Source organism: Callionymus lyra, chromosome 13 (genome assembly GCF_982586985.1).
Source record: "Callionymus lyra chromosome 13, fCalLyr1.hap1.1, whole genome shotgun sequence".
NCBI classification, from domain to species: Eukaryota; Metazoa; Chordata; class Actinopteri; order Syngnathiformes; family Callionymidae; genus Callionymus; species Callionymus lyra.
The window spans coordinates 26712767-26723797 of NC_141830.1; the positions used below are offsets into that span (position 1 = coordinate 26712767).

General features: G+C 40.0%; 1 long non-coding RNA gene across 1 annotated transcript; it reads right to left on the reverse strand.

Annotated features, from left to right (window-relative positions):
• Nucleotides 1-842: 842 nt before the first annotated feature.
• On the reverse strand, nucleotides 843-2477 carry LOC148067929 (uncharacterized). The gene is made up of 7 exons (XR_015713243.1): nucleotides 2383-2477; nucleotides 1882-1960; nucleotides 1715-1802; nucleotides 1540-1612; nucleotides 1375-1459; nucleotides 1135-1294; nucleotides 843-1065 (listed from the first exon to the last, which is right to left on the reverse strand). It is a non-coding gene; the product is annotated as an uncharacterized LOC148067929 (long non-coding RNA).
• Between the last annotated feature and the right edge of the window lie 8554 nt (nucleotides 2478-11031).

Genomic DNA, 11031 nt, shown 5'->3' on the forward strand with positions numbered 1-11031 from the left:
ACCCTGGAATCTTATCATCAGGAGCAATCACCAGAGTTTCAGTTTTGTCCACATTAAGCTGTAAAGTGTTTTCACTCAGGCATTGTTTGATTTCTAGCAAACAATTAACTAAGCTGTTCAGCCTTTGGGGCTCAGTTGGGTCAAAAGAGCAGTAGAGCTGGATGTCATCAGCAAAAATGTGAAACATCTGGAAATCTCTGAATGATTTTACCAAGGGGAATCAAGTACAGCAAAAACAATAAAGGACCCAGAACAGAACCTTGAGGGACTCCACACAACAGATCTGCCGATTCAGACCTCATTTGATTGGCAGATACACTAAAACTGCGCCCAGAAAGGTAAGATGAGAACCATTCTAACACAGACCCAGACAGTCCCACTTCTTCCCTTAGTCTTCTCAGCAGGATCTGGTGATCAACTGTGTCAAAGGCTGAGGACAGATCCAAGAGAACCAGAACAGTGAATTTACCAGAGTCAGCCGACATCATGATGTCACTGGACACTTTCAATAAAGCTGTCTCCGTAGAGTGATGTTTACGGAAGCCAGACTGAAACTTCTCATGGATGTCGCTCTGATCCAGGAACAAAGACAGCTGCTCGGACACCACCTTCTCCAAGATCTTGGACAAGAAAGGGAGCTTAGAAATAGGCCTGAAATTACTGAGGTCAGTTGGGTCTAAGCCTGGTTTTTTGAGCAGAGGCTCCACAATGGCATGTTTTAATGCATTGGGAAAAACCCCTGTTAACTTTTTAAATCACCAATAGTCATTTTCACAACACATTACTGCACTGATGATGAATACTATGGGACGTTATTCAAAATTATGTCAAATTGTGCTTTATTACAGGTTTCATATCAAACAATTGTTCACAGATCGTCACAAATGTCACGAGTAACCATCAGAGTCAATCTGCACGACGTTGATGGTCTCGTCCTCAGCGAAGACTTGTGTGTAGTAGTTTCTGGTCCGAGTCATGGTTCGAGTGACGTCATGCTGACTTGCTGCTGCTCCTAAAATGCTCTGAAGATCCTTCAAAGCCTCACCAGTCAAGCCCATGGTGCATCTTAAAAGAATAAGACAATAAGAATGATCAGCTGTACTTCTGTTCTTCACTTGCTAAATAAACTCTTACCTTGCTGTGACGCTGCCATGCGGACAACTCTTTCAGGGAATCACAACGACTTGACAGAGACCAGAGGTGGTTCATCTCCTTCTCAAGAATCTTTTACTTCCTGCCGTCTCCTTACTGCCATAATAACGTTGAATGCTCTTTGTCTGAAAGTCAACAGAACCTGGAAAACATTGTATTAATGAAGTCGTTTGATTCTGATCATTTGAAGTGTAAACTCTAAAAGACTCTTCAGTCTGGTACCTTCCACCTTGACGGGCACGACCAAGTGTTTCCAACAACAGAGGCCAGAAAACCTTGACCATAAGCGTCATCATGTCAGTGCGTCCTGCCACAGAAATGTATTGATCATTATTACCAAACATATCTATTTTAATGACCAAAGTGTGTATGATGTAACCACCTCACCTGCTTTTGACATGTTGACCCCTTCCACCTCCGATGGTTAGTCCAGCACCTGATATGCAGCACTCCATCTCACCTAGAAAAGAACATAGAATTGCATTTTAGATTATTTCCCTGATGAGATGTGCTGTAGGTTTACAAGTTTGTGTTCACTATGTTACAAATATTACTCACTTACTTCACATTTGAAATCATTTGTCAGGAACCACAGAGGGAAAGGTTTCATGTCAAGCAGGTCTGGAGTTATGGGCAGTTCTTGCAGGTCACTTCCATGCAAAGACAAAACAAAAACATACTAGTGCTCCCTTTTAAATATAATAAATCAATAAATACAAGCAAGTATACCTGATCATTCAGAGATAAGCTCTCCATGTTTCCTTCATCCATTGTTTGATTGTGTTTCAATCTGGTTTACCTCTTTATGCTGGAATTTAAAATACTTTTCATTATTATTTTATATATATTCTTTTATTTAAAGAAAACAACAACAGATCAAATCCCTCATCCAAAATGGTTCAAATAAACGTATACTTATATACTTATATACTTAAATACGATAAATATGTTATCTGTATTAATATGCGGAAGTGATAAATGAAATCAATATCTTGAATATTAATAAAATAAAGCGCCTACCATGACCTGCCAATATAGCAAACTTTTTATTGGAATATTGAATATATTTTCGTCCTTTCAAAATAACAAACAAAATACGTGTGTGAGTTGCATTATAATTTAAAAAGCTAAGTTTTAGCGAACTAGCTCTCGTGTTAACGCACCACAGAAAGTTACATTACACGCAATGAAACCTTATTTCTGAGTCTTAAAGCAATAATGATATCTTACCTCAATAGACGAGTGACGCGCACCTGGTTCCGTCAAGTTACAGCACAAACGTGAGCACAAAATGCGATCGATCTTTGTCAACAAGTGTGACGTCATCATCCGGAAGTTTGGAGGAAGTGGCGTTTATTAGTGTGTGTGACGTCACCTCTGCAGGATCGCGATTACTATTGACAAACGTCACGTAGACGCTCAATAAACTAAAGCTAAATAAAAAGAAAACATATGTCCATAAACGCAATCTCAAAGAAAGATTCTATTTTCATAGAAAAGCGCACCGGATTATAAAGAGGATCATGCGAAATAGCACAGACTTTATTTTACTCATTCATAAAACAATGTCAACATTATGGAGTTGAAACACCTAAAAATATACAATATAGTCACTTTTACAGGACCTTTTAAGCATGTATTAATCCGCGAGAGCCTCTTGACTTCCGCGATGCGTGAACAATCAAAATTAAAATTAAGCCTTTTTACCGATTTATATTCACTCTGTACCTCCTTAAAGTGGTTTGAGGTTGTTAAGCACAATCGGGGTTAGAATCGCACTGTTGACATTAAACATTTCAAGTGCGCTTCATAGTTGTAGAATTACGGTAGCCAAAGGATACCAGCGAGACGTCACGTCACGTTACCATGGCAACGAAGAGGTGGGCGACGCGTCAAATGTAACCCGGGTCGTTTGAATCCGACGTCGGGGGGTGCTCTGTATATTACTGGGTGACCCGGGTAGGTGAATACCGACGTTTTTGTCCCCCCTGTAACGTTACCTTAGTGACGCCAGGGGGACATTGCACGGCTTGGGTGTGAGGATGTGTTGGATCCAGACTTACACCCCAGCTCGGGCTCTGAGGTCTGTGGATCAGAATCTACTGATGGTTCCTGAACACACTTCCGGACCAGAGGAGAGAAATCCTTCCAGACTGTTGCTCCTAAGCTTTGGAACGATCTCTGTGTTTGATGATCTACTGACTCCTTCAAGAAACATCTCAAGACACTTTTATTTGAGGTTTTTCTTAATTTTCTTGTTGCTCCTGTGTTTGTCTCCATGTTATCTTGACCTTTTAAAGTGTATATAATAACTGTGTATCGTTTTGATTGTTAAAGTTCTTTGTGACCCTCGTCTAGAAGGATCTTTACTAATAATTAATTACTTGCTTACTTACTTATAAGAGTTCAACATGTTTAAATAGAGCTCAGTATTATGTCCTAAAAAAAACAACCTCACACCCTTATATTTAACAATAAATGTATTTGATTTAAACCAAATGTATTTTTACTTTGTATTCACTTTTTAAAACACACGGCCTCATAAAAACAATCAAGTATTTTTACGTGAAAATGGATCGACCTTTAAAAAACAACAACCTCACGAGTCACAATCCAACCACCGGTTTTATTTCCAGACCACATTTCACTTCTTATGTGCGGATGTCGTGAATTTCTCTACCTTGAATGGTCCTCGGGGCCGTTTACAAATGTGCGTCCCTTGACAAGCTGCACATGTTGACTGGCTCTAATAGAACGTCGGGAACAATGGAACAATAATCTGTTATTTGGAGAGAAGAGAAAAAAGCGTTGTGTTCTTCTGTCTCAGGGCGAAGTACTTTCGAAGAAAAGCTTCTGAGTGTATCAACGTCATGGCAACGCTGCTACACACCCAGTGTGTGTCCATCGTGAAATACTAGTGTATTCTCTCCGTTTTCATGTTCTCACTTCTCAGCTTCTATATCACTCTTTTTCTATCGCTTCGCCCACCTTTACTGATGCCCTGATGTTTCGGGTCGGACACACTTTTCTGTCCCACTCCGGGGATAACTTCAAATCCAAACACGGGTCAGTTAAAACAAACTCATTCTGCCCCAGTAAAAGTAAATATTTTCTCTCTCTCTCTCTCTCTCTCTCTCTCTCTCTCTCTCTCTCTCTCTCTCTCTCTCCTTCACTCCATCTCTCTCTCCCTTTCAATCCCCAGAGTGAAAATAAACTCCACAGTGGCTATTTATTTTTCCTAGAAAGATGTGACGACCGCAGAGTTTCCTCGAGGCTGTTTTAACATTAATCTGAGGACGATTCAATTTGATTACACGACCAACACGTTCCCTCGTGTTCAGACCAATGACCGGTCCCTGGAGTGAAACCATTCCTGTGACGGCGACCCGATTGCCTGGAAGTGAGGCCCGTCTGGTGATGGGTTCGAAGCCTATGATGGAATATAATGCAAGAATAATGATGATACTTAACGTCGGTGTGTTTCGGCCAAACATGACGGTCGGAGTCATTAGGCGTAAACGACCCGTGACATGTCGAGATTACTCACGTTTGGCTCGTGAGATTAGAACCACAGAGAAGTTACTGTGGCTTCGATAACTTTGGACGCCGTCGATCTCTGACTAACTTCATGAACACACCCGAGACCACGTTAGTTGAGTCATTATTAATTGTGAGTTAAAAGTTCATTTTGACTTCAATCTCTTATCACAATAAAGCAAACTTCAACATATGATCATCACTGACTTCTGGTTGTTATTATTATACATTTGTTCATTTTTCATTTGGACCTCAAATCCTTCCATTTTCCATCGTCCAAGAGCTGAAGATAGGTCCATCTACATGAACGAGACTCAGTGAATGAATAACATACTACAAAAATAAGCAATAAAAGGATGGTTGGATGAATGGATGGATGGATGGATGGATGGATGGATAGGAGGTTTGATAGATGGGTGGATGGATGCATGGCTAAATGGGTGGATGATGGATGGATGGATGGATGGATGGATGGATGGATGGATGGATGGATGGATGGATGGATGGATGGATGGATGGATGGATGGATGGATGGATGGATGGATGGATGGATGGGTGGATGGATGGATGGATGGATGGATGGATGGATGGATGGATGGATGGATGGATGGATGGATGGATGGATGAATGGAAGGGTGGGTGGGTGTTTGGGTGGGTGGGTGGATGGATGGATGGATGGATGGATGGATGGATGGATGGATGGATGGATGGATGGATGGATGGATGGATGGATGGATGGATGGATGGATGGATGGATGGATGGATGAATGGATGGATGGATGGATGGATTGCTGATTCAGAGCAAACGAGTTTTGTCAGTTTTTATTTCGATTTTGGTCAAATTGTCAGTCGTTAAAAACGAACAAAGATCTTTTGAACGAATGAAACGTCAATATTTAGCAGCGAAGGCAGGATTGAGAATCTTGTCGCCAGCTCGGGTTTGAGCAACAGTCAAACCACAGTGGACGGACTGCGGGGGGGAAGTCAACACATTTCTGCTCTTTTGTCTCAGAAATAAAAGCCTCCTCAGTCTTTACATCTGCAGACGTCTGTAGAACAACGAACCATAATCACGTTTCACAAACTTTTTCTGTGGGAAACGTATGATTATTATTTCATGATTTAACTAAACCAGAGCTGATGACTAACGTTCACCACAGACCTGAACGCCTATGAGGGCCTGACTCTGTTCTCGTCGCCACCAGAATCCCACGACCTCCTGCCAAGACTCGGTCTCAGAGATTAGAGGCTCCTCAGGAGCCAGCGTTGCACAGAAGCTATCAAGTGGGATTTGACTAAACTTGCTGCATCAGCACAAAATAAAAATATTGGAGTCAACGTCTGCTCTTGTTGTCAAAGAGTCACATTTACTAAACGTATCGACACAGTGTTGGTTAAATTGCTACAGTGGACACTTGTTCAACAGTTGTTTCGCCAATAAACCAGAGACTTAATGTGGCTTCATCTAGATCTATGAAGGTCACCTGAGTCCGCTATCTTGGACTCAAAATGGCCGCCATTTATGCTGTTTTGGCCTTCGTCTACAAAGGCCAAAAAACGTTTGTGTGATAACTGCATGTTTTAAAATGTTAAATCTAAATTAAAGTTGTGTAGCTCAAATATTTATGTGATATTTAACCCAAACGTTTCTACTCACGTCGACTAATGTTGGGATTATTTTCAGAGTAATCTGTGCTTTTTAGAGTTGTTGATGTGTGACTCTATTGTATCATCAGTGTGTGTGTTGTTGTTGTGATTTGTGACTCTATTGTATCATCAGTGTGTGTGTTGTTTTGATGTGTGACTCTATTATATCATAAGTGTGTGTGTGTCGTTGTGATGTGTGACTCTATTGTATCATCAGTGTGTGTGCCGCTGTGATGTGTGACTCTATTGTATCATCAGTGTATGTGTGTGTGCTGTGATGTGATGTGTGACTCTATTGTATCATCAGTGTGTGTGTGTTGTTTTGACGTGTCACTCTATTGTATCATCAGTGTTTGTGTGTGTTTTTGTAATGTGTGACTCTATTGTATCATCAGTATGTGTGTGTTGTTGTGATGTCTGACTCTATTGTATCATCAGTGTGAGTGTGTTGTGATGTGATGTGTGACTCTATTGTATCATCAGTGTATGTGTGTGTGCTGTGATGTGATGTGTGACTTTATTGTATCATCAGTGTGTGTGTGTTGTTGTGATGTGTGACTATATTGTATCATCAGTGTGTGTGTGTGTGTTGTGATGTGTGACTATATTGTATCATCTGTGTGCGTGGGGGGTGGGATGTGTGACTCTATTGTATCATCAGTGTGTGTGTGTTGTTGTGATGTATGACTCTAATGTATCATCAGTGTGTGTGTGTGTGTGTGTATGTGTTGTAATGTGTGACTCTATTATATCATCAGTGTGCGTGTTGTGATGTGTGACTCTATTGTATCATCAGTGTGTGTGTGTTGTGATGTGTGACTCTATTGTATCATCAGTGTGTGTGTGTGTGTGGGTGTTGTGTTGATGTTTGAATCTATTGTATCAGCAGTGTGTGTGTTGTGATGTGTGACTCTATTGTATCAGCAGTGTGTGTTGTGATGTGTGACTCTATTGTATCATCAGTGTGTGTGTTAATGTGTGTGTTTTGATGTGCGACTCTATTGTATCATCAGTGTGTGTTTGTGGTGTGATGTGTGACTCTATTGTATCATAAGTGTGTGTGTTGTGATGTGTGACTCTATTGTATCATACACGTGTGTGTTGTGATGTGTGACTCTATTGTATCATCAGTGGGTGTGTATGTTGTTGTGATGTGTGACTCTATTGTATCATCAGTGTGTGTGTGTGTTGTTGTAATGTGTGACTCTATTGTATCATCAGTGTGTGTGTGTTGTTGTGATGTGTGACTCTATTGTATCATCAGTGTGTGTGTGTTGTGATGTGTGACTCTATTGTATCATAAGTGTATGTGTGTGTGCTGTGATGTGATGTGTGACTCTATTGTATCATCAGTGTGTGTGTGTTGTTTTGACGTGTCACTCTATTGTATCATCAGTGTTTGTGTGTGTTTTTGTAATGTGTGACTCTATTGTATCATCAGTATGTGTGTGTTGTTGTGATGTGTGACTCTATTGTATCATCAGTGTGAGTGTGTTGTGATGTGTGACTCTATTGTATCATCAGTGTATGTGTGTGTGCTGTGATGTGATGTGTGACTTTATTGTATCATCAGTGTGTGTGTGTTGTTGTGATGTGTGACTATATTGTATCATCAGTGTGTGTGTGTGTGTTGTGATGTGTGACTATATTGTATCATCTGTGTGCGTGGGGGGTGGGATGTGTGACTCTATTGTATCATCAGTGTGTGTGTGTTGTTGTGATGTATGACTCTAATGTATCATCAGTGTGTGTGTGTGTGTGTGTATGTGTTGTAATGTGTGACTCTATTATATCATCAGTGTGCGTGTTGTGATGTGTGACTCTATTGTATCATCAGTGTGTGTGTGTTGTGATGTGTGACTCTATTGTATCATCAGTGTGTGTGTGTGTGTGGGTGTTGTGTTGATGTTTGAATCTATTGTATCAGCAGTGTGTGTGTTGTGATGTGTGACTCTATTGTATCAGCAGTGTGTGTTGTGATGTGTGACTCTATTGTATCATCAGTGTGTGTGTTAATGTGTGTGTTTTGATGTGCGACTCTATTGTATCATCAGTGTGTGTTTGTGGTGTGATGTGTGACTCTATTGTATCATAAGTGTGTGTGTTGTGATGTGTGACTCTATTGTATCATACACGTGTGTGTTGTGATGTGTGACTCTATTGTATCATCAGTGGGTGTGTATGTTGTTGTGATCTGTGACTCTATTGTATCATCAGTGTGTGTGTGTGTTGTTGTAATGTGTGACTCTATTGTATCATCAGTGTGTGTGTGTTGTTGTGATGTGTGACTCTATTGTATCATCAGTGTGTGTGTGTTGTGATGTGTGACTCTATTGTATCATCAGTGTATGTGTGTGTGCTGTGATGTGATGTGTGACTCTATTATATCATCAGTGTGTGTGTTGTGATGTGTGACTCTATTGTATCATCAGTGTGTGTGTGTTGTGATGTGTGACTCTATTGTATCATCAGTGTGTGTGTGTTGTGTTGATGTGTGACTCTATTGTATCATCAGTGTGTGTGTGTTGTTGTGATGTATGACTCTATTGTATCATCAGTGTGTGTGTGTGTGTGTATGTGTTGTAATGTGTGACTCTATTATATCATCAGTGTGTGTGTTGTGTGACTCTATTGTATCATCAGTGTGTGTGTTGTGATGTGTGACTCTATTGTATCATCAGTGTGTGTTGTGTTGATGTTTGACTCTATTGTATCAGCAGTGTGTGTGTTGTGATGTGTGACTCTATTGTATCAGCAGTGTGTGTTGTGATGTGTGACTCTATTTTATCATCAGTGTGTGTGTTAATGTGTGTGTTTTGATGTGCGACTCTATTGTATCATCAGTATGTGTGTTTGTGGTGTGATGTGTGACTCTATTGTATCATAAGAGTGTGTGTGTTGTGATGTGTGACTCTATTGTATCAAACACGTGTGTGTTGTGATGTGTGACTCTATTGTATCATCAGTGGGTGTGTATGTTGTTGTGATGTGTGACTCTATTGTATCATCAGTGTGTGTGTGTGTTGTTGTGATGTGTGACTCTGTTATATCATCAGTGTGTGTGTGTGTTGTGATGTGTGACTCTGTTATATCATCAGTGTGTGTGTGTGTTGTAATATGTGACTCTATTGTATCATCAGTGTGTCGGTGTGTGTGTGTTTTGATGTGTGACTCTATTGTACCATCAGTGCGTGTGTGTTGTTGTGATGTATGACTATATTGTACCATCAGTGTGTGTGTGTGTGTGTGTGTGTGTGTTGTAATGTGTGACTCTATTATATCATCAGTGTGTGTGTTGTGATGTGTGACTCTATTGTATCATCAGTGTGTGTGTGTTGTGATGTGTGACTCTATTGTATCATCAGTGTGTGTGTGTTGTTGTGATGTTTGAATATATTGTATCAGCAGTGTGTGTGTTGTGATGTGTGACTCTATTGTATCAGCAGTGTGTGTTGTGATGTTTGACTCTATTGTATCATCAGTGTGTGTGTTAATGTGTGTGTTGTGATGTGCGACTCTATTGTATCATCAGTGTGTGTGTTTGTGGTGTGTGACTCTATTGTATCATACACTTGTTTGTGTTGTGATGTGTGACTCTATTGTATCATCAGTGGGTGTGTATGTTGTTGTGATGTGTGACTCTATTGTATCATCAGTGTGTGTGTGTGTTGTTGTGATGTGTGACTCTGTTATATCATCAGTGTGTGTGTGTGTTGTAATATGTGACTCTATTGTATCATCAGTGTGTCTGTGTGTGTGTGTGTTTTGATGTGTGACTCTATTGTACCATCAGTGCGTGTGTGTTGTTGTGATTTGTGACTCTACTGTATCATCAGTGTGTGTTTGTACAAAACTCTCTTTACATTGAAATATTGACATTAGAAAATTATCTTAAGCTCCACCCATTGAAAACACTTTGTTGTTCTGGAGATTTAATCTTGTTGTATAAACAAACTGTGATTAAAGTAAAGGAGTGACGCCATTATTACGTCATAATGGACTCTCGTAACCTCTTGTTCGTCCAGATTTCAGAGCAACTTTATAAAGTAATAAGTGTAAAACATGGTCATGATGAGGAACTTACTGCATCTTGGAGAGAAGAACATTTACTACATGTCAGAAGAGTTTTGACATTAGTTGACATTTTCGTCTATAACTAAAAAAAGAACAGAATAATCCCAGCATTAGTTGACATGAGTAGAAAATTAGTTAATTTTGGGTGAAATATCACTTTAAATTGATTATTCTGAAACTCAGAGTAGTTATTTCCCATTGATTTCATATTGGGTTTTGTATTTTTGTGTTATGAATGCCGTCCTCTGACCTGAGTTAGTTCTTATTTCCTTCAAATATACATTTTACTCACTTACTAAAAATCTTGTTTTTCTGTTAAACCAATGAAATCTTTAAGTCAAAACATCATCAGAGCATCAATGGCGTCTCCAAGGAAGATTTTGAACCAGATTAAAGCTCAGCCCAACACGATACCATCATCATGTTCGGCCCGACATCCTTCGACAGAAGGAAAAGACAAACTAGCTTTTGTGTTGTGAAATCACTCCCAGCTTCTTTCCAGTGTGGCTGGCAGTGGCTTGTGTTTGGATGATAAACATCACTGTCTCTCTTTTCATTCTTCCACTTCATTCAAGTGAGTATTAATCACTTCTTCTGTTGCTCAGATACTGTTTCCATGTT